Here is a 24,892-nt window from a genome sequence, read left to right on the forward strand (position 1 = left end):
CTAGAGCCTGTGCTCTTTTTCTGTTTGTTTGTATTATTTGTTTTTCTCCTTTCAAGTTTACGAAAACTTTAATAGTATAAATTATCCAGATTGCAGATTATCAAAAGATCAACTCAATAAAGTCCACATTAAAAAAAAAAAGGACAAGCATAAAACAACGCAAAAACAATGAAAAGAGGGAAACAACATAAAGGAGATTCATCAAGTTTCCGAAACTTAAAACTGGAGACAGGTGGAGATCAGACGCTTATACACGCACGCGTCCACTTTGCCTCCTCTGTTCCAGGGCTGGATTCCTGATCGCGTTTCTTATCTTCGTCACGTACCGGCCATTTTCCCAACCCTTGGATTTTTGGTTTTCTTTTTCAGCTGAGGATCTGCTCTCCTGATCCTCCTTATTTTCCGACGTGGGGAACTTTAATTCAGTGTCCTGACTACATGGTTTCCATTTTGAGGATGGACTGATCTCCATCAGCCTTTTTATCCCTGTTATGATTTGAACTATTACGATCAGGATTTTTAGAGCACATTCTCTTCTCACCCTCAGAACCTTCGGTGGGAACTCTTACTTTCTTGGTTTCTATATTTCTCTTTGTTTCTGTCTTGACTTCCTTCTCTCGCTGAGCTCCGCGAGTCTCTTCTCCTTCTCTTCCTCTCTTTACCTCCCGGCCCACCTGGTGTTAATCTCCCCCTTGGGCTCCGTGACCTCCCCCCTGTCCTGCTCTCCTGCTCTGTGTCTACGGCACGCCTGGCATCTGCTGCCAGCATGGCCACACCGTCTGCTCCTGTCCCCAGTCTGCTGCGTTCCTTGTTCTGCTGTTGTAGCTGGGTCTGCCTTTAGCGGCAGCGTTCTCCACTGAGACCGCGTGGCTCTCCTTTTTCTTACTGTTATTACGCTCATGCTCATTGCTTTTGCTTCTAACCGTCTGGACGCGAGTGTGACATGCTGGTCTAGACTTCCACTCCTTTCCCGACCTTCCCCTTGAGAATCAACACGTCCTTTCTCTTAGCAGTCGCAGGACCTTTCCTTTATCCCTGACCTTTGCTGTGAGATTTATGGTCTTTAATTTTTTTTTATCCTTTTTCCTTTTCCTGTTTGGACGCTCAGACCCTGTGATCAGTTATTTTTCTCTTTGGCTCTCACTGGGCTTCTTTGGTTTTCTTTTATTTCATTTAACTCACTCTTATCCCCTTTATCCATCTTCCACCACGTGATACTCTCATTCTCTGAGCTCTTTGCATCTCTGGGCTCCAATGTGGAGGAGTCTCGCTACGCCTGAAGAAATCCCTTGAGCTGGAGCTGGATGGAGTTGGGTAGCGCCTGGTCCTCTCCTTGAATTTTCCTGCAGACCCAGTACTGAACGTCGCCCCTGGCGTGAAGCAGGCTGGGAGTTGGGTGGCTGCTCCGTCTCTGCTTTTCCTTTCCTTTTCACCAGCTTTAGGAGGGCGTTTTCTCATTAGAAATCTGTTTTCAGGTCTGCGGGTCTCTTCTGGACCGATAATAGACTGGGGTTGTGCATCAGGACCCTCAGCCGTGCCGAAACCGGTTTGGCTCAGTGGATAGAGCGTTGGACTGCAGACTGAAGGGTCCCAGGTTTGATTCTGGTCAAGGGCATGTACCTGGGTTGCGGGCACATCCCCAGTAGGGGATGTGCAGGAGGCAGCTGATCGATGTTTCTCTCTCATCGATGTTTCTAACTCTCTATCTCTCTCCCTTCCTCCCTGTAAAAAATCAATAAAATATATTAAAAAAAAAAAAAAAGACCCTCAGCCTTGTCCTAGCCGGTTAGGCTCAGTGGATAGAGCGTCGGCCCGCAGACTGAGGGGTCCTGGGTTCAATTCTGGTCAAGAGCACACACCTCAGTTGCAGGCTCGATCCCTGGCCCTGGTTGGGGTGCATGTGGGAGGCAACCAACCGATATGTTTCTCTCACAGCGATGTTTTTCTCTCTCTGCCTCTCCTCCCTCTCTCTTCCACTTTCTCTTTAAAAATCAATGGAAAAATATCCTCAGGTGAGGATGAGCAACAACAACAAAACAAACTAAAAAGGTTCTTAGCTCCACTTTCACTAGATGCACTGCTCTTGCTTTTCTTTCGCTTCTTTTCTTTCTTGTGTTTTCAGGAATTCTTGTGTTTCTTTTTTCTTTCTGTCTTTCTTCTTTTTAAATTCAAGGCATTATTTTTTATTTTTATGTTTTAAATATATTTTTATTGATTTAAGAGAGGAAGGGAGAGGGAGAGAGAGATAGAAACAATGATGAGAGAGAATCATTGATCGGCTGCCTCCTGCACGCCCCCTACCAGGGATCGAGCCCTCAACCCAGGCATGTGCCCTGGACTGGAATTGAACCTGGGACCCCTCAGTCCACAGGCCAACACTCTATCCACTGAGCCAAACCAGCTAGGGCTCGCTCTTTCTTCCTTCCTTCTCTTTCTTTCTTTCTTTCTTTCTTTCTTTCTTTCTTTCTTTCTTTCTTTCTTTCTTTCTTTCTTTCTCTTTCATTTCTCTTCAGAAGTACCTTCAGAATCAGAAGAATTGGAAGAAGACTGAGAACCACTTGAGCTATCTGAGTCACTGATGAGGGGGAGGAGGATTTATGCCTTTTCTTTTCTCCTTTCTTCGCTTTAGATTTGGGAACCGCCCTCCACAACAGTGTCCATGCCTCAGCACATGGTGTGCTGGTTGCGCTGTTTTCTGGTTTGCTACCTCCCTCCCAACGTCTTGACCGGAAACCATGTGCCCAGAGACAACACCATGAGGAGCTGGTTTTCTTGTTATGAAGAACTGTGACCCATTTGTACCCTTCCCTTTGTTGGCTGTTGACCAGAGAAATTCTTTGCTGTTTTTAACAACAAAGCTCTCAACTTCAAAAAAAATCCTCCATAAATAGAGTCCCCTCCTCACCCACTTCCTTCGCTGAAGTCGCCACTCGGAGCCATGAACTCTGACAGCCCATGAGGCAGTGGCTTCTGAGTTGATTGGTTTCCTGTCCCCTTTCGCCTGTACTGACAATGGGAGCTCTCGTGTGTTTGGGGGCACACATCAGAAAATAACTCAACTCTCCCAGCCGGTTCATTATTAACGGCCATGTCAAAGAAACATCGTGGCTCGGCAGGTGTGGCTCAGTGGTTGAGCATTGACCCATGAACCGGGAGGTCACAGTTCAATTCCCAGTCAGGGCACCTGCCCGGGCTGCGGGCTCCATCCCCTGTAAGGGGCAGCTGATCAAAGATTCTCTCTCATCATTTATGTTTCCATCTGCCTCTCCCTTCCCCTTCCTCTCCCTGAAATCAATAAACACACATTAACAAGACAAACAAAACAAAATAGACATCGTGGATGCTGAAGCTTCATTGCCATGGCTCCAAGCTTTCAATCTTTAAACAGAGAAAAGTCAAGGACCAACGAATCCAGTCCTTTCGGCTCCGCACAGTACAGGCTCCTCCTCCCAGGTCCGGCCCTCTGACGCCCTTCAAACCCACCGCTGCCAGCAAAGGCGCCAAAGCCCACTCCCCGCCGCCGCCCCCACCGCGCAGACCTGTGTCTAGAGCCCGCACTAGACCATTTCTCATTTCTTAGCTCGCCTCTTCTTAGTCATGCGACCGGGGCAAGCGATTTAACCTTGTCGTTTTTGTGAATGTGGAACCATTAGGGAGGCCATGGCAGGCATCTGCCACTTCCCCCGAAATATTTCAGCAGGTCTCTACCAAGAGCCGGGACAGTTCCTGCTATGACCTCCGTGCCCTCGTCAACTCGGGAGATTTGACATTGACACGATATTATCCCTAATACAGCGTTTATTTCCTAATGTCCCTGTCTCCAAACCGTTGGTTTCAATATGGAGTCCAATCAAGGACCACACATTGTATTAGTTATAATGTTTTTAAAACGTTTTTATTAAACTATAATTTACATACCATAAAATTCACCCTTTTAAAGTGGAAATGCCAGTGATGCTTTAGTCTAATCACCAAATTGTGCAACTGTCAGTACTTTCTAACGCCAGAAAATTTTCACCAACCCAAACAGAAACCCTGTGCTCATCAGCAGTTGCTCCCCCATTTCCCGCTCCTCAGCCCTTAGCAGCCTCTAAGCTGCTCTCTGCCTCTGCGGCTTTGCCCGTTCTGGGCACTTCATACAAATGGAGGCGCAATCTGTGGCCTTTGTGCCTGGCTTCATTCACTTAGCAGAATGTTTCCATGAGTCATCCAGTGGCTCATGAGTCAGCATGTATGGAAACCTCATTTCTTTTTATGACTAAATAATATTCCATCGTATGGAAATGCCGCATTTTGTTGACCCGCTCATCAGTTAATGGACGTTGGGTTCGTCTTACTTGGGGGCTTTAGGAGCAATCCTGCAGTGGCCGTGTGGACATTTGGGGTCCAGGCTGTTATTTTGCAGCATGCCTCTCCACTTGGCCCTCCCGATTGTTTTCCCTACAATGAGTTTCAGGTTCACGGAACCAGTGTTCATAGCCTCACAAGTGGCTTTGTCTTTCTGCTGAGCCCAGCCATGGCCCACATCTCTTCCCAGCTGTCGCCGGCAGGTGGACCAGCCTGTGCGGCCAGAGCTCCGCGCCTCCCCAACAAAGCGGCGCTGTGCTCATTCGCTGCCCGCGCCCTGGCCGCTGCCCTCCCTGCCCCGTGGGCACAGAGCCTCAGAGCTATTTCAGGCCCCTTCGTGGTCGACCTGGCCTGGGAAAATCTGAGGTCCTGGCTGCTGCACACAACTGCCTGCCTCAGAGGCCTGAAGGTCATTCCCTGGGCGTGGCTCCTTCGGTCGGTGGCCTACCTGGCCCCTTGCTTCTGATTCCACCGACCCCCAGCAGACTACCCCTGGCAGCCGAGGGAGGGGGCAGAATACGCATCACTGGGATGGGCTTCCTGTTGACAAACGCAGGCTTGTGGCGCCGGGTGTGGTGAAGGCTCAAAAGAGCATCTATCTAAAATTGGGCCCCTTCTGCTCAATGGATTGGGAGCACGTGTGCCCTTGAGTCATTGCTGTTTTCTTCGTATGGGCAAAAACAGCCCTCTCCCCTGCCGGCTTCCTCTGCGCAGCCCCAGGCGTCCCACGGGATGAAACCCGCCGGCTTCCCGGACCTCCTGCCCTGGTGAACAGCTCGGCTTTCCTGGCAAAGCCTGCAGGGTGGCCGGGGCTGCCGCGCCATGGCTGTTTGTTTATTGGTGAGAGCAGCGGGAGACAAGGCTCTGGAGACTTTCTGGCCTGCTGTGTGGCTTTGAACAAGCCCCTTGACCACTCTGTGCTCCTATTTTCCCAGCTGGAAATGAGAGAACGGATGACACCATTCTCTGTGGTATTTCTCCGCAGACTGAGGTTTGTTTATGGGTGACACACTGGAACAAGTGACTCAGATGGAGGTGCGGGCATGTACCAGTAGGTCAGGGCCCCTTTGGGCCTTCCTGGCAGATGGAGAGGTGATTGGGGAAAGAGCTTAAACTTTGGAGCCAGACATTCCCAAGGTCAAAGCAGGTCTCTCTGCGTCTTACTAGTTGTGTGGCCTCGGGCAAGGCCACCTCTCGGACCCCTTGTGCAATGGGGACGACAGCAGCCTTTTCCGGATTTGAGGGAGAGATTGAAGGAGGTCTTACCTCTGAAGTGTTGGGATCGGTTTCTGGAATGTAGGTGCTCAGCAAACCACTGATATGGACAAAGTGCAGCCAAGCAGGGCAGCAGTGGAACAGCTCCTTGCAATGTGTCCAAACCCTCACTCTCGCTGTAGGCACATTCTCGTGTTAGGGTTGGAGACAGGTGGTTTAGTGTCAGGTGAACACCCCGAACATTTCCCTGCAGAATCTTCCCTGGAAATGAAGGCCCCCTAGCTCTCCTCTTGCTCGGTCCAGTTTTCACCTCCTTGGAAAACAGAATCTATTGGAAATGGGTTTCAAAAGGTCCCCATTCAGCTCAAGGGAAGCCTGGAGGTTGAATTGCTGCCGGGTGAGCTGTGAACCCACCTGTGGGGCCGGCTCCCTGGGAGGCTGTGGGTTCCGGCCTCCCGGGTGGCAGGGCTCTGCGTGGGCCACCCAGGGGGTGAGATTTCCAGACTGCCCAGCCACAAATCCTCCCTGTCTTGTGGGCTCATTCTTGATAGTCCTCGAAGCCCATTGACTTAAAGCTTTGATCCCTGCTGGGGAGAGATGCCCCTGGGAAAAGATACCATTTAATCCTCTTCAATCATGTAGCCCTCAGTGTCTGTGACTGTAGCAACATATGCTGGTCGTCCCCTGTGTCATTTCTCTCCGTCTTCATTTGTAATAGAACCCCAAGTTCTGGCTGCCCAGTTAGAGCAGGGCTTCTCAGCTGAGGCTGTTAAACGTTTGGGGCTGGATAAGCCTTTCTTGTGGAGGGCTGACCTGTGCACTGTGAGACATTCAGCAGCATCCCTGGCCTCCATCCATCACCACCCTCCCGGTTGTAACCAAAAATGTCTCCAGACATTGTCAGTGTCCCCTGGGAATGGGGGCGAAATCTCCCCTGGTTGAGGACTACTGAGCCAGAGACGACCTTCCCCAGCCTCCCTTGCAGCTAGACGTGGCCACGTAACGAAGTTCTGGCCCGGGGCACATGACTTTAAACACGCAGGTGTGTCGGTGTAGGCAATGCCCAGGTTCCCTTAAAGCAGCGGTTCTCAACCTGTGGGTCGCGACCCCTTTGGCGGTCGAACGACCCTTTCACAGGGGTCGCCTAAGACCATCCTGCATATCAGGTATTTACATTATGATTCACAACAGTAGCAACATTACAGTTATGAAGTGGCAACGAAAATAATTTTATGGTTGGGGGTCACAACATGAGGAACTGTATTTAAAGGGCCAGAAGGTTGAGAACCACTGCAAGGGGGGCGCGACCTGCTGCTTCTGTTTCCTTCCCACTGGCTGGAATGTGGACACAGCGCCAGGTGGCAGAGCAGCTTCGGAGGAGCCTGGGCGCCTGGCACTGCTGCATGTGCTTAAACGGCTGTTTCAGAGGGAAATACCCTTCTGTTTGGAGACACCACCATTTTGGCCTTTGTCACATGGACCCTCGAGGTGAGAAAGAAAAGGGAGTCTCCCATGGTTGAGCCTTTGTGATTTTCAGCAGCCAAATGCTCTCCTAATTAACATAATGAGTTTATCACCTCCTTTCCTGACTGCAGGGTCTGAAACAAGAAGCAAGGAGAACATGTTTATGCCATAAACAGAGGAACGAGTGACGAAAGCTGCCTCCTAGGAGCCCCTTCTGAGTTCTCGGCACTGTGCACACTGCTCTCTCGTAATCCTGAGTCAGTCCACAGGAGAGCGGTGAGGGTCCCTGTGCTTCCAGAAGAGGAGGCCGAGGCTCAGAGAGGCTGAGGGACTTGTCCACATTGCACAGCCAGCAAGGGGCCGTGCTGCCCCTCTGACGGAGAGACCAGCAACCGTGAGGCTCCAAGCATGCCAGTGCCCTTGGGATGACCTGTTCCTGGGCGCCCTGCTCCTATGTCCACCCCAATACATCTCTCCTCCCCTCACACCTCAGGTCCAGCCTCACTCATCTCGTGGTCCTCAAAGAGCTAAGACTCTAGCCCGGCCAGAAGGTTCATAGGTTGAGCCCTGACATATGAACCAGGAAGTCATGGTCCAATTCTGGTCAGGGCACATGCTTGGGTTGCAGGCTCGATCCCCAGTGGGGCGTGCAGGAAGCAGTGGATAAATGATTCTCTCTCATCATTGATGTTTCTAGCTCTCTCTCCCTCTCCCTTACTTTCTGAAATCAATAAAAATGTATTTAAAAGAAGAGCTAAGATTATAAGAGAAAGCTAAGAAGAAGGTGAATCTAGAACATATAACAAGACCCTGTGTTTGGGGATCGTCTATAGCATGATGGCGAACCTTTGGAGCTCGGCGTGTCAGCATTTTGAAAAACCCTAACTTAACTCTGGTGCCGTGTCACATATAGAAGTTTTTTGATATTTGCAACCATAGTAAAACAAAGACTTATATTTTTGATATTTATTTTATGTAGTTAAATGCCATTTAACAAAGAAAAATCAACCAAAAAAATGAGTTTGCGTGTCACCTCATAGGTTCGCCATCACTGGTCTATAGAACAGGTCCCCTGAGGCCTCCAGCAGGCGCTGGGCTTTCTCGGAGTGCCAGCTCATTGTCCCCGTGGTCTGAGCAGGTCATGGCTAGGAGGAGCAATGCACTTACTGCCTGAACAGCACACCGAGGTCCCATGGCTGGAAAGAAAGACCAGGCTCTGTCTTCCAGCCCACGCGCCTGGGGAGGGGGCTGGAGGTGGGAATCACCCTCTGTCTTGTTCTGGGAGCGCCTCCCCAGCCCCCCACTCCCAAGACCCCCTCCAGAGAACAAGGGCCCCTTCAGGACAGATGGCTCCTTCCTCAGGAGCTCGGGGGCATCTGCAGAACCAGAGGACAGGCTGGCACCTCAGGACCCCTCTGGACCGCCCCACCGTGGGGGCACCCATCAGTCCACCATGTCCAGGACTGCCCGCTGGTCAGTGGGCTTGGAAGTCTGGGCAAGAGGCCCAGCTAGGAGCCCACACTTTGCCAGGACAGCCTTTCTCTCCCCCAGGAAAGGGAGGGTGGGGATAGCAGTTATTTAACCCTCACAACCACTCATGAGTTTGATTCTGGTGTCACCCTATTGATTAACGAGGGGATCTTAAAGCCATTTTTCAGGGCAAAACGCATCCACAGAAGCACCGCCTGCACTGTGAGGCCTTGAGCAGGTCAGTTCGCCCGACGAGTGTCCCCTGGGCTGCGAGGCCCAGGGAGCCATGTGCTCAGAGAGGCTGCAGGCATGGCCGGGCTGTGCTGCAGGTCCTCCGTCCTCCGCCAGCCAGCTGCCAGGCACAGGGTCCTCCCGGGACAGGGCATCCTTCTTCCACATTTGCCTTGTCCTCTCTGCTCCCCTTTCCCTCACTGACCACCCCCCCCCCCCCCCCGCTTTGCACAGCCTGCAGGGGGTCTGGCCAGTGCAGACCAGGTCCCAGCGCTAGCCTGCCTCTCTCCAGCTGTGTGACCCCAGGCAAACCCCTTCCCCGCTCTGGGCCTCAGGAGAGAGTCAGGTGGAGCTGTCCCTTGAGCACAGACGTCCTGTGATCAAAGGCCAGCGGAAGGCCTGCAGGACCCCGACTGGCCGACAGGACGCTCACCCAGCTCAGCCGCCCGTGCGAATGGCTTTGGCGAAAGGGGCCCCCTGGCCTGCAAGCGGCTTTATCCAAACGCGTTCCAGCTCGCTTAGATTACGCTTCCCTCTGCTGAACTTCGAAAGGGGCACCAGGGCCCTCTGCACACAATTGCCCGCGGAACGTCAACACGGCCGGTCAGGCGTGAAGGGTCACCTCGCTGCGCAGCGGGCGGGCTCTCACGGACCCTGGGTGGAGAGAGAAAGAGGAGACAGCTGGCGCTCACGTGGTTGCGCCTTTGTGATTTTCACATGGTTCTCGTCTTCCCCTGGTCTCCAGCTCAGACCCCAAAGACAGTCCTGATGGGGCAGCAGGACAGGCCGCCTCTGATAGGGTGAAATATAATCCGAGGGCGGCAGGCCCCACGCTCGGAGCCGGAGGACAAAGCGAAGCTGTGAGTGGCTGCTGGTGGGGGAAGCGTGCCGGCAGCTTTGTGGGAGGAAAGCGGACTTGGGTTTCAGTTGATGATAAAAGTTAACTCGTGCGATGTGGCTTCCAGAGACACTAACGCATGGGTGATGCGTTCAGAGAAATATAGCATGACCTTGAAGAAGAGCAAGAATTTTAACTGTTACCATTTATAAGTGCTTACTGCGCTAGGCTCTGTACCTAGCCAGCTCTATGGATTATCTCATCTGATCCTCACAATACCTGAAGTAAGTTCTGTCATGCTCTCCCTATATTTCTGATGAGCAAACGGGAGTTCAGAGAGGGTAAGTGACTTGCCCAAGGCCACACAGCAGATAAAAGGCAGAAGTGGGCTTCAGCCTTAGGTCTCTCTACCTATTCTGCCACCAAAACAATATCATGTGAGGAGCAATCGAAAGAGCAGTGGTTGTGAGTCTTCAACTATTTGAAGGATGTGGGGGGTGGGGGAAGGGGAATCGGACGCGCCCTGCATTGAGTTGTTGGCAGGAACCAAGGCCAAAGAGTGAGAGGGAACTATTTCTACTCGATGCAAGGAAGGCGTTTCTGACAGCCAGCGGTCTGAAGGCCACACACAGCCTCAGGAGTGGCTTCTTTGGCCGTGGGGTGTTTATGTGCAGCCCCCCGGCAGGGAGGCAGGTAAGTGGGTTCAGTAGGTGGCTGACTGCAGAGCCCTGCTGCTAACCCAGAGGTGTGGGCAGATTCAAGGGCAGCGGGACCGGGTGGAGCGGATGCACCTTAGTCTCTGGCATTCAAAAAGCCTCTTCATGGAACGGATTCCTCCAGGAGGCACTGGCGGGGACCGTCCTGGTGGCTTCAGGCCAAGCGAGCACCAACCCGGCTTGAAAGAACTCTGGCCTCAGGGTCAGGAGACCTGGCTTCTGGCTTCGACTTACAGCCCTGTGCCCTCGGGCAAGTCATTGCCTTCTCGGGACCCCAGTGTCCTCACTGGCAAACAGGAGCGAGGACGGAACCAGCTCTGTGGTCCTGAAACATGAACAGATGCTACAGAGGCAGTGGCGGCACAGACAACCCTGACCATCGGAGGTGAGGCTGGAGAAAGGGCGGCGGAGCAGGCTGAGGCCGGCCGGCAGCCTTCCGAGGAGAGGAGCCTCAGGGGGTGGGCCGGGGCGGTTCTGGCTTGGAGGTTAGAACTCAGGAGCTGGGCTGGCGGCCCAAATGCAAAGCCAGTTCTTGCATTTTTATCGCAGAGAAGGTGGTAGGTTAATTCTCTGCAGACAAAACAAACATCCCAGGTGGGTTGTTGGAGGTGGGTTTTGTGTGTGGAGCTGGCGCCACTGCCGTGCCCTTCCTGCACTGAGACAGGCCGGACTCAGAGCCTCGGGGCAGAGGGAGGTGGTCGGTGCGGAGGGAAGAGGCAGCCGGCAGCTTCCCGGCGAGCTGTCCTTGCTTTGCAGGTAACATCCCTGACGGCCTCTGATTTTGTGAATGAGGAGGAGCTCCGGTGTCTGCTTTTCTTAAATTCTCACCCGAAGATATTTCTCCATTGATTTTTAGAGACGGGGGGGGGGGGGGGGGGGGCATCAATGTGAGAGAGACACATCGATTGGTTGCCTCTGGCTTACGCCCCGACCAGGGCTGGGAATCCAGCCTGCAACTGAGGTGTGTGCGCTTGACAAGAATCAAACCCTAGACCCTTCAGTCTGCAGGCCAAGGCTCTATCCACTGAGCCAAACCGGCCAGGGCTGGTGTCTGCATTTTGAATTGAGGAAAACCTGGGCTCAAACCCCAACGCTGTCCCCACTAGCTGGGGGAATTTGAGCAATTCACCTGGCCGAGGCGTCCATTTATCGTCCAGATGGGGCACTTTCAGGAATGGAGGGGAAGCTATTATTAATTATGCTGGGACAGCAGCATAAGCGGAGACGATGTGGGGCACACGAGGATATAGGTCACCCTGCTCAGGCTCCCAGCCTGTTTCTGCATCGAGAAACATTGTGATGTTCACCTGCACACGCTTCCCGCGGCCGAGCTGAAGGTGCGGTGAATGTCAGCGTGCAGTGGGTGCTCTGCGGGAGGAGGCCCGGGTCCCTTCCCCTCTCCCCACCCCCTGGGTGCTGAGCGGGGCCCTGACAGGCGGCGAGCCGGGTCGGACAGACTGGGCCAGGCCTCCTGCGAACCCTGCGTTCTTTCCTGGAGGGCCTGTGCCCCAAGCCAGCGAGGACTGGGGCCTCCCTTTGGGATCGATTTGCCTTTTCATAAACACAGACCCGAGTTTTTCTTGGCGAGGCCCTTCTGCTCACAGCTCAGGGATTGTACTTGAAGCGTTCGCTCCCGTGTGATCTGAATCAGGATCTACCAGGAAGTTTGTTTTCCAAGGCCTCAGTCAACATGTGGGGGTGGAAACACGGACCAATTTCAATGTAGAGTCAACTCCTTTTTAAATAGGGACTTTCACGTTAGTCAGGCTTTCAAAACAACATCATGTTTAAACAAAATTCCATTTCCCCTTTCCACCAGCAGCAGCAGTTGCTGAAGATATTTCTGTTCCAACCGGAGGCTTCCCCAGCCGCGTCCGACCGGCCCCCCCTGTCAGCGCCTGGCTGTGATGTCACAGCGGGGGGTGTGAAATCGTTCTTCCGTGGGCCCGGTTTCCCTCCGGCTCCGCACGTGGACTTGAAGGACGGCTTGGGCCAGGGTCTGACTGCTGTCGTCCGATCCCTGGGTGTGTTGGTTGCCTGGAAGAGCAGCTGCTCAGTCCACACCTTCCAAGATGCCTCCCCCGAAGCCCTGGCACCATCCCAGGGGCTCCCCATTTCCGCACCGGGAGCTCCGAGCAGACAGCCTCTGAGACACCAGGACTTGGCATGAAGCACATTTGACAAAGTATCACGGATCCCAAATGCGGTCATCCTGAGCAGGCCCAGACTTACCCCGTCCCCAAACCTGCAAATCGGCCGGGTGCACGCACACCTGGCACCTCCCCGAGGTCTGGGCCCTCGTCCATGCCTACTCGGGTCCTTTCCCCTCCGGCTCCTCCATTCCCAGGCTTGTCCTGTGTCCCGCCTCCATGTCCTGCCCTCTTCGCTGGCTGCAACACGCGGTGTTTCACTGCATGAGCCATTTCCCTTCTTGAGCGAGTGCTCGGGAACCCGGCCGTGTGGACGCTACCAACAGCGGTGCCCCGTTTTGTGGGGGGCAGAATGGGGTGACAGCAGGAGCTGCCCCCTCACTGGACCCGTGAGAGAGCTCAGTGAGTTCCTGAGTGTCAAGTGCTCGGTTAATGTGGGCTGTTTTATGACGAATCCCCTCCAGGACCCGTGAGATGGGGACTGAGTATCCCCACTGGCAAATGAGGACCTGAGCCGTGGAGAGATGAAGTGAGGGGCCCACGCCAGGTGCTGCATGCTGGCAGTAAGCATGCTTTGGCAAGTCTGGGGCCCTGCTCTCTGTGACATGAGTCTGGGTGGAATCCCAATTCGGTTGCTTTTGCATATATTTATAGACACCAATGTGCCAGGCCCTGTGCCAGGAGCCAGGGAGCCAGCAGGGAGCCCCGCCCAGCGTCCGGCCCCATCCAGGCAGGCGGGCTCTGGACTAGGCACAGTTAATCTCCAGCCATCCCCACTGGCTTCACCTGGCTCATTAAAACCAGACACATTATGAGTTTATTTAGCATCTGCAGAGAGCGTCTTTCATCTTCAAAGGCTTCCCGAAGCACCAACCAATTAATCCTTACAACACCCCTCATCTCGCAGACAAATATTTATCCTCATTTCATACCCAGGAAAACGAAGGCGCAGAGAAGAGAGCAGGCAGGGCGGCGCAGGGCAGCAGAGAAGCCCGGAGCCCTGGCCCCCGGCTGCCCAGTCCCTCTGGGTGGAGGCTGAAGGGGACATGCTCCCCGGAATATCTTTAATTTTTTAATGGAAGCAGAACCTTTTGCACGTTCAGAAGAATTCGATTTCTTTGAGAGTAACCTGCAGGAAATACATTAAAAACACATTCTATCAGTTACAAATCTTAATGTCACCAGCCAAGGATGAGGGAATTAATGCCGGGCCCAAAAATACATATAGTCAGCAACTCGGGGCAGGGCAGAGACGATTTATAGAGTGCGAGGTCTGGCCGTCTGGCGCAGGAGCTGAGCTCAGCGGTGGAATGGAAACAGAGCAGTTTTCAGATGGGCGGAGGGGGAGGCTGCGAGGGGGGCTCTGATTCCTTCATTGTTCCCCCTTTCTTCTCAGTGTGACTTTTTAGTGCTCTAAAGGCCAGTCTGATCTGTCCTGAGAAAACGGCTTCATTAACATAAGTTCCTGTCAAGGGCCCTTTAAAAGAATCGACCCCCAAAAGTCAGTGCCCCCACCTAACCAGCCCCAACCCCAATTAGCTCCCCTGCCTACCTGGCTGGGACGAAGGGGGGCCAAGCCATGGTTCGGCTGGGGAATCTGGACGACGACGACAAAACAAAAGTATAATTAATGTGGCTTCACTTCCGTTAGCAGCAGGTAGTCTTCTTTACTTTTATGTTACAGGAAACCACATCAAAAAAGGTGTAGCTTAGCCCTAGCCGGTTTGGCTCAGTGGATAGAGCGTCGGCCTGCAGACTGAAGGGTCCCGGGTTTGAATCTGGTCAAGGGTACATGCCTGGGTTGCGGGCTTGATCCCCAGTGTGGGGCGTGCAGGAGGCAGCCGATCAATGATTCTCTGTCATCATTGATGTTTCTATCTCTCTCTCCATCTCCTTTCCTCTCTGAAATCTCTCTCTCTCTCTCTCTCTCTCTCTCTCTCTATATATATATATATATATATATATGTATATGTATATATATATATATATATATATACACACACACACACACACACACTCACACACACACACACACACACACGTGTGAGTGAGTGAGTGAGTGTGTGTGTTTGTGTGAATTGTGATAAGGGAAACAGTGCAGGCCTTTTAACTTGCTTTAAGTGTTGGATTCAGCACTGTATTTCGTCAAACAGGAATCTAACTCATCCCTGGGAAAATATCCAATCTCAGGGTGTAATGCCTCATTTGAGGCAGGAAAGTGACCTAGCGAACTCTGCAGCACTCAGCTGGTCGCGTAGGGCCACGCTCCCTGCTGCGGGCTTGCTGCTCAGAGAGGGCATTGAAGGACTCCGTGGCTGCGCCGAACCCCACAGGCAGAGATGGGCTTGGTCCCCAGCATGTTCCCACCACTGGCCTCTCTTGTCAAAAGCCACAGGGCATCCCCCCTGGGCCTGGGCAAGTCTTTGTGGCCTTTCTCTTGGAGGGAGAGGTGAGCGGGCATTGCATCACATCCCCTTCCTTTACAGGTGAGGGGCCTGAGGCCACAGGTCTGATCTGAGGTCATTCGCTAGTGGGAGAGCGGGTGGGTCATTGTCCGGGGCTCGCTGCCAACCCCCTGCGCACTCTCCCAGGCTCTGCGCCTGGATCAGCCACTGCTCATCAGGAGCTGGTAACCAGCACTTCTAACAAGCCCAAGGGCCCGGGGTTTGCCTGGGGTTGAGGTTCGGGGTTCCTGGAACACGAGGTTTGCAGTGTTCAATCTGAGGCAGTCCGAGGCAGACTGGAACAAGCTGGCCCACGCGCTGGGCTGTGTCTGTGAACTGACGCCCAATCATGTTGACCTACTAGTAGGCACTCACCATGTGGTGGGGTGAAAAGTTAGAGAGCAGGACGGGTTTGTCATGCTGCATGAATTGACTTGGAGAAAAACTGCAAATAACAGATTTTTTAAAGCTACTGAAGGAAAAGTAGGCAACACTTTGAGCATGCTTCATAATTTTAATGCATTTTCATATTCCAAATCTTAATTATTTAGGCCTTTTAAGGCAAGGATGTCTGATTAAAGTCATTTTTTATGAAGTGGAGACTGAGGCACAGAGCGGCCTGGCGACCTGGGCCGGAGCACTTGCCGGGAGTGATGGAACCGAGAAAGCCCACTTCTCTGCGCCCGTTCCCCACCCTTCTCTGGTCGGGAACCCTGGCTGGAGCCCAGACCTGGAGTTCTCTCTTTAATTGTCGGGAAGCAGGAAGCCAGAAGCTGGGGTTTCTAAATTCAATTCCAAGGCCCTTGGATTAACACCAAAATAATTCCCTTCCTGGAGACTTGCTGTTAGAAAAGGACCTTGTGGGGCCAAAGGATTGTCTTGGTTTGATCAAGCAAGGCTATTTGTTTACCTTTACCCTCCCCCTGAAAGCTGAGCTCCTTCTGAGACAATCTTCAGCTCTCCCTCCCCAAAAGCCGTTCACACAGCCCCCGCCCTGGTCCCCTGGTCACCGCTCTCCCCTGGCGCTGGAGGGACCTGCGCTGAAATTGGAGCTGGACCTGAAACGCTTAGCCGGTGTTGCCTTTCAATGCCTTTCTTCTCTTTTGGGTTTTAACTGCTTTTTCTGGCCTCAGGGAATCCCTTGGAAGTTAATAAAACTTACTACATCAAAGGGCCCCACAACCATCACCCAATTAAAACCTCACAGCACTCCTGCAGCAGGTAAGCGTCATTAACCCCATTTTACCGATGGGGAAACTGAGGTTAATTGGTTTGCCCCCTGGCTACTGAGGAAATGAGTGTCCCAGCTGGCATCAGAACTGGGTGGTGTGCTCAGATCACCCAGGCGTGGCTGTTTCTGCTGAAATCCGTTTTTCAAAGCACCTTGATTCTTCAAGATTTCTTCTCCTTCAGGAAACAGACCCAGAAGGCTGCACTGGGGTGGGGGTGCAGGTGGGGGGCTGGGGGGGTTGGATGAGGAATTTCTCCAAAGCTGGCTCCTCAGAAAGCAGCAGCTCCTGCCTCCAACCAGGGGAGGTGCCATAAAACAGATGAAAGCTGAGAGTTCAGTGCAGTAATTTAGGAAACAATTTAGGCCTTTCAGAAATTAATGTTATTTAAAGATGCAGATTCATCCACCCCGTTGGCCTCCTGGGAGTGCTTTCCGTACCATCTGGCTCAATCAGCTCCTTTTCCTGCTGTGAAGCTCCAGGCTGTGTGTGTGTGTGTGTGTGTGTGTGTGTGTATGTGCGTGCACGTGTGTGTGTGTGTGTGTGTGTGTGTGTGTGTGTGTGTATGTGTGTTGCGAAGGTTCCGGGGAACTCGCAGCCCAAATGAGGAGCAAAGACCTTTCTCTTTCACCAGCCACCTCTCCTCTTTTCCAAACAGCATTACACCCTAATCCTGTGTATTCTTAGAGGGGGAGGGGGTATAAAATTCATGTTCCAACAGACAATGCAGAGATCGGTGGCGGCCTCCACCTGGGCCCCTGTCCTCCCAGGCTGGGTCCGGCCAGGATGGTCGGGGTGTCTTCCCCATTCTCTGAGAGGACCTACGGACCCTGGTGGTGTCTGGGAATAAATGTGCCCAGGCCTGCTGAAGGAGGAAGCAAAAAAAAAAAAAAAAAAAAAGAGCTTTGGGTTTTTGGATTTTTTTTTGGGGGGGGGGGGGGGTTTGGTTAAAGCTATCCAGGGAAGATTTCAAAGACTCCGGTGAGTGTTTTCAAAGGAGGGTTTCGCAGTCCCGACTGTAGGAGTCCCCACTCCTTGCTGTTCAAGCCCAATTATAATCCACAAAGGCAGGGTGCAGTGTTTACATAAATAATTACCAGATTTCGGATAGCCAGACGTGTTGCGGCACACAGGAGGCAAGCCCATAAATTACATTTGGGGAATTAAGGGTCAGATTGATTTTATCTCTGTAAATCCGGCCGAATTCCGGCAAGCTAAAGGCTCATCCGGTTGACAGCCTGGGGAGGCAGGAGCCCCAGAAACCAGTGATCCTGAGGATGGCACTGCCCCCCGCCCCTCTGCTCCTTCGCTGGCTGGCTCTGAGAGCTAAGGGGTGGCAGAAAGAACTGTCCCAACTTGCTCTTTGCCCAGCCTGCAAAGGAGGAAGGCAGGAGAGGGGTGTAGACATCTCGCCGCTGTCCTCTCTTCCCGCCTGGACCACACAGGATCTCGTTCCTGAAACAACAGCGATGGTGTAGAGTAGTGATGGGAACCAGCAAGGCCGGGAGGAGAACAGAACAGTACATTTCCGCTGGAAATTTCCCTCCTGCACAGGCCAAACAGACATGTTTTCATTCATTCAACGGAGACGCACTGAGCAACTGCTGCGCTCCCAGGGCCAGAAGGCTGGAGTTTGAATCCTGCCTCTGCTGGTACCCTGGGCAAGTGACCTAACTGTCCTGGCCTCGGTTTCCTTATCCAGAAAGTGGGGTGATGTCAGCACCACTCTCTTAGCGCGAGTAAGGGTTAATTGAAGTCATTCCTAATGAGCTCCCAGGACAAAACCTGGTACATCATAAGTACTCAGTAAATGTTGGTTATTATTATTATTATTATTATTATTATTATTATTATTACTGTGCGAGGCACATGTGGGTCTGTGTGTTGAAGGTGGTGATGAGCTGGGTCAGATAAACACAAAGGCCATATGGGTGACTGAATATCAAGTGGATAGAACAGACAAATTCTAGGGAGCAAGCAGGAGGGTGAACTTGCTGGGCAAGAAAAGGCTTCGTGGAGGAAGACAGGCTCGAGCTGGGCTGAGGATGTGCAAGGTTTGGCTGCACCGCAGAAGGGCACGACGGATGGGGAGAGAGCTTGAGGCGAGGGGCTAGACCCTAAGCATCCACACAGGTTAAACCAAAGTCAAAGTGTTATGCAGGTCTGATGCTTCTAGGCGTATAAGCAAAACCTCTCTTTTTTTTTTTTTTTTAAATGTAGTTATTTTGTAAATCCTCACCCAAGGATATTTTTTTCCATTGATTTTTAGAGAGAATGGAAGGGAGAGGGAGAAACAGAAAGAAACATCGATGTGAGAGAGAAAAAATCCACAAGGAAACAGTGACCTTAAATGACACACTACAACAGATGGATTTAATTGATATTTACAGAACATTTCATCCCAAAGTTGCAGAATATACATTCTTCTCAAGTGCACATGGAACATTCTCAAAGATAGACCACATGTTAGGCCACAAAATAAGTCTCTACAAGTTCAAGAAGATTGTCATATCAAGCATCTTCTCAGATCACAATGGCATGAAATTAGAAATCAACTACAATAAAAAAAAAACCTCAAAAACATTCAAACACATGGAGGCTAAATAGCATGTTATTAAACAATGAATGGGTTACCAATGAGATCAAAGAAGAAATAAAAAAAAACTTCCTAAAACAAGAGAAAATGAACACACAACAACCCCAAATCTATGGGACACAGCGAAAGCAGTCCTGAGAGGGAAGTTTATAGCATTACAGATCTACCTCAAGAAACAAGAAAAAGCTCAAAGAAACAATCTAATCCTACAACTAAAAGCATTAGAAAGAGGACAAGAAAAGCCCAGAGTAAGTAGAAGGAAGGAAATAATACAGATCAGAGCAGAAATAAATGACATAGAGACTAAAAAGAAATAATACAAAAGATTAATGAAACCAAGAGTTGGTTCTTTGAAAAGATAAATGAGATTGATGAACCTTTAGCCAGATTCATCAAGAAACAGAGAGGACCCAAATAAATAAAATCAGAATGAAAGAGGCAAAATAACAAACTGACACCAAAGAAGTACAAAGGATAGTGAGAAAATACTGTGAACAACTATATGCCAACAAACAGGACAACCTGGGTGAAATGGACAAATTCCTAGAAACATACAATTTTCCAAAACTAAATCAGGAAGAATCAGAAAACTTGAATAGGCTGATCACAACTAATGAAATTGAAGCAGTAATTTAAAAACTTCCAGCAAGCAGGGGTCCTGGACTGGATAACCTCACAGGTGAGTTTTACCAAACATTCAAGAAGAAATCACACTATGCTCCTCAAACTATTCCAAAAAATCCAAGAGGAGGGAAGACTTCCAAGCTCTTGTTTTGTTTTGTTAATACTTTCCCCAGGATTTTTTAAAAATTGCTTTTTAGAGACAGTAGGAGGGAGGGGAGGAGGGAGAGAGGGAGAGAAAAACACATTGATGTGAGAGAGACACATTGATTGGTTGCCTCCTGCAGGTGCCCTGACCAGGGCCGGGGATTAACCCTGCAACCCAGTTATATGCCCGTCACCAGGAATCAAACCTGTGACCCTTTGATCCACAGGCCAATGCTCTAACCACTAAGTACACCAGCTCTTTTAATGAGTCCAGCATTATCCTAATTCCAAAACCAGATAAAGACACTACAAAGAAAGGAAATTACAGGCTAATTTCCCTGATGAACATAGGTGCTAAAATTCTCAACAAATATTAGCAAATCAGATCAAGCAATACATTTAAAAGATCAGACACCATGACCAACAGGGATTAATTTGGGGGATGCAAAGCTGGTACAATATTCGCAAACCAATCCATGTGATACATCACGTAAACAAATGAAAGCTACAAATCACATGACCATATCCATAGATACGGAAAAAGCACTGGACAAAGTCCAGCACCCATGTTGTTGTTGTTAATCCGAAAATATTTTTTCACACTGATTTTTAGAGAGAGTGGAAGGAAGGGGAGCAGAGAGATAGAAACATCACTGTGAGAGACACGTCAATCAGTTGCCTCCTGCACGTGTCCCGACCAGGGCCGGGGATTGAGCCTGCAATTAAGGTACAAGCCCTTGACTGGAATTGAACCCGGGATCTTTCAGTCCACAGGCCAACACTCTATCCATTGTGCCAAACCAGCTAGGACCCAAGACCCATTTTTGATAAAAACTCTTAGCAAATTGGGAATAGAGGGAACATACCTCAACATTATACAGACCATATATGACAAACCTACAGCCAACATCATATGCAAGTGTGAAAACTAAAAGTGTTTTCTTCACCTTCACCAATCTTGTTCAATATAGTACTAGAAGTCCTAGCCACAGTGACCAGAGAAGAAGAAGAAATAAAAGGCATTCAATTTGGAAAGGAGGGAGCAAAACTGTCATTATTTGCAGGTGATATGATATTGTACATAGAAAACTCTAAAGACTCCACCAAAAAAAAACTACTAGATTTAATAAATGAATTCAGCCAAGTAGCAGGATACAAAATTAACATCCAGAAATCGATGACTTTTTAAAAAAATATATTTTATGGATTTTTTAAAGAGAGGAAGGGAGAGAGATAGAGAGTTAGAAACATCGATGGGAGAGAAACATCGATCAGCCGCCTCCTGCACATCTCCCACTGGGGATGTGCCCGCAACCCAGGTACATGCCCTTGACCGGAATTGAACCTGGGACCCCTCAGTCCACAGGCCGACGCTCTATCCACTGAGCCAAACCGGTTTCGGCTCAATGACATTTTTATACAACAATAATGAACTCTCAGAAAGAAAAACTAAAAAATAATCCCATTTACCATTGCAACAACAACAACAACAAAAGATATCTAGGAATAAACTTAACCAACGAGGTAAAAGACTGTACTCAGAAAACCATAGGACGTTGTAAAAGAAATAGAGGGAGTTACAAACAAATGGAAGCATATTCCGTGTTCATGGATTGGAAAAATTAACATCATTAAAGTGTACATACTACTCAAGGTAATCTATAGATTCAATGCAATCCCTATTAAAATGCCATCGACATATCTCACAGGTCTAGAACAATTACTCCAAAAATTTATATAGAACCAAAAGAGACCCCAAATAGCCTCAGCAATCTTGAGAAAGAAGAACAGAGTTGGAGGAATCACAATACCAGATATCAAACTATACCACAAAGTCATTGTAATAAAAACAGCCTTGTACTGGCACAAGAACAGGCATATAGATCAATGGAACAGAACAGAGACCCCAGGAATTGACCCAAGCCATTATGCTCAATTAATATTTGACAAAGGAGGCAAAAGCATTCAATGGAGTCAAGACAAATGGTGCTGGGAAAATTGGACAGGTACATACAAAAAATGAAATTAGACCACCAACTTACACCACACACAAGAATAAACTCAAAATGGATAAAAGGTTTAAACAATAGATGTGAAACCATAAAAAATCCTAGAAGAAAACATAGGCAGTAAAATCTCAGGCATTTTACACAGCAGAATTTTCACTGATACATCTCCTACGGCAAGAGATTCAAAGAGGAAAAAAAGCAAATGGGACTACATAAGCTTCTGCACAGAAAAGAAACAATCTTAAAAATGGAAAGGGAGCCCACTGTAGGGAAGAACATATTCATCAATGATACATCGATAAGGGGTTAATTTCCAAACTATATAAAGAACTCATATAACTCAACAAAAGGAAGACACAATCCAATTTAAAAAATGGGCAAAGGACTTGAATAGACACTTTTCCAAAGAAGAAATACAGGTGGCCAAGAGACATATGGAAAAACGCTCAATTTCACTGATCATCAGAGAGATGCAAATTAAAATGACAATGAGGGATCACCTCACACCTGTCAGAATAGCTACCATCAACATATCAACAAACAGCAAGTGCTGGTGAGGATGTGGGGGAAAGGCAACCCTAGTGCACTGCTGGTGAAAATGCAGTCTGGTGCAGCCACTGTGGAAAACTCTACGGCATTTTCTCAAAAAATTAAAAATGGAACTGCCATTTTACCCAGTGATCCTACTACTGGGACTATCCCCTCAGAATCTGGAAACACCAATCAGAAGAATATATGCACCCCTATGTTCATAGCAGCTTCATTTACAATAGCTAAGGTCTGGAAACAGTCCAAGTGTTCATCAGTAGATGAGTGGATAAAAATGCTGTGGTACACTTATACCATAGAATACTATGTGGCTATGAAAAAAAAGGATCTCTTACCCTTTGAAACAGCATGGAGGGACCTGGAGAGTATTATGCTAAGTGAAATACAGAGAAAGACAAATATCATATGTGTGGAATCTAATGAACAAAATAAAGTGATGAACAAAATAGGTCCAGAGACACGGATGCATGGAGCAGACTACAGGTCTCAGAGGGAAGGAGAGTTGGGGGCGAAAAGAGATTAACCAAAGAACTTGTATGCATAGCCCATGGCCGAGGACAAGAGTGCTCTGAAAGCCTGGGGTGGGGCAGGGGCTGGGTGGAGGGAGATACAGGGGAAATGCTGTCATCTGTAAAACTGTCAGCAATAAAAATGAAATAAAGAAAAGAGCCTATGACCTGGAAAGATGTCCATAGTATATTATTAAATTAAAAATACCTTGAGCCCTGGCTGGGTTGCTCAGTCGGTTGGGGCATCAATACCCCAAGGTTGTGGGTTCTATCCCTGGTCAGGGCACATAAGAGAACCAGGCAATGAATGCATAAAAACGTGGAACAGCAAATAGATGGTTCTCTCTCTTTCTCAAATCAATCAACAAAAAATTTTCTAAAGTTTTGGAAAAAAGATGGAGTGGCTATATTTACATCAGTAGATTTCAGAGCAATGATAAAGGGACCAACTCATCAAAATGACTTAATTCTAAAAGTTTATACACCTAATAACAGAGTTTAAAAAATACATAAAGCAAAAATTGATAGAATCGCAGGAACAAATAGACAAATCACAATTATAGTAGGAGATTTCAACACTCCTTCTTTATAATTGACATACAAGTAGGTAGAAAAGAATCAAGGACATAGAAGACGAATCACACCGTTAACTGACTTGACCTAGTTGACATTCATAGAACACTCCATTCAACAGCAGAATACACATTCTTTTATATATGTATATGTGTGTGTGTGTGTGTGTGTGTGTGTGTGTGTGTATATATATATATATATATATATATATATATATATATATATATATATATATATTTCAGAGAAGAAGAGGGTGGGAGAGATAGAAACATCAATGATGAGAGAGAATCACTGATTGGCTGCCTCCTGCACACCCTCCACCAGGGATTGAGCCCACAAACCGACATGTGCCCTAACCAGGAATCGAACCGAGACCTCCTGATTCATAGGTCACCACTCAACCACTGAGTCACCACGGCCAGGCTACACATTCTTTTCAAATGCACATGGAACATTTACTAAAATAGGCCACATTCTCAGCCATAAAATAAATCACAATAAATTTTAAAAGATTCAAGTCATAAAAAAAGTCCTCACAACACAATGGAATTAAGTTAGAAGTCAATAACAGAAAGATTCTTGAAAAACTCCAAATATTTGGAAACAAGATAACACATTTCTAAATAATCTACCCATCAAATTTATTTTAAAAAGAGAAACTAGAATGTATTTTGAATAGAATGAAAATGAAAACAATATGTCCAAAGTGTGTGGGCTGCCTATTGAATCACTACTTAAAGGTTCGCAAATCAATAGCCTCAGCTCCCCCTTTAAGAAACTAGAAAAAGAAGTGCAAATGAAACCCAAAGGAAGCAGAAGAGAGGAAATAATAAATGACAGAGCATAAATTGATGACATGGAACACAGCAAAGTAAATGAAGCCAAAGCTAGTTCTTTGAGAAGTTCGATAATATTGATAAGCCTTTAGCCACATGGATCGGTAAGAAGAGAGGAGACACAGGTTACCAATATCGGCAATGAGTGCGGTGACCTCACTGCAGAGTTTACAGGTAGCAAAAGGACAGCAGGGAACATGATGAGCAACTTTGCCGATGTCCGTGATGAACAATTAATGCCATGGAGAAAGTCCTTGAAAGACAACCACCAAAACTCAATAAGAGTAGAGAGGGGGTGGAGGGATTGAGTCAAAAAGAGAATAAACTCATGGACACGGATCAGTGCGGTGATTGCCAGGGGAGGGAGGGAGGTGGAGGAGGGCACAGGGGAGATAAATGGTGACGGACGGAGACATGACTTGGGGTGGGGAAAACACCATATGGTGCACAGATGATGTGTTGTAGAATTGTGCACCTGAAACCTGTAGATTTTTACTAACCAGCGCCGCCCCAATAAATTCAGTAAAAAGGAAAGAAAAGATAACCTGAATAGCCAAGACTCTGTTTTTAAAAATTGAATTGGCAACTTAATAATGTCCCCAAAGAAAACTCCTGGCCTAGATAACTTTACTGGTAAATTCTACAAATATTTAAAGAAAAAAGGTAACACCGATTGTGTACAAAGTCAGAAAACTGAGGAGGAGAAATTCTTCCCAACTCATTCTGAAGCCAGGATTACCCGGATATGAAAAGCAAACACATATGTAAGAAAACTACAGACCAATATCCCTCATATGCATACATGCAAAAATTCCAAATAATTAGGTGTTTACCAAAGATAAATGAAGACGTGTTCACCAAAACACATAGGGGGCTTTATTCATAACAGCAAAAAAACTAGAAATAACTCAAATATCCATCAATAAATACACTGTGGTATATTCATAC

General features: G+C 48.8%; 1 pseudogene; it reads right to left on the reverse strand.

Annotated features, from left to right (window-relative positions):
• Window positions 1–1,093: 1,093 nt before the first annotated feature.
• Window positions 1,094–12,587, reverse strand: LOC132237636 (peptidyl-prolyl cis-trans isomerase G-like; annotated as a pseudogene).
• Window positions 12,588–24,892: the final 12,305 nt, after the last annotated feature.

Source organism: Myotis daubentonii, chromosome 6 (genome assembly GCF_963259705.1).
Source record: "Myotis daubentonii chromosome 6, mMyoDau2.1, whole genome shotgun sequence".
In the NCBI taxonomy this organism is placed as follows: Eukaryota; Metazoa; Chordata; class Mammalia; order Chiroptera; family Vespertilionidae; genus Myotis; species Myotis daubentonii.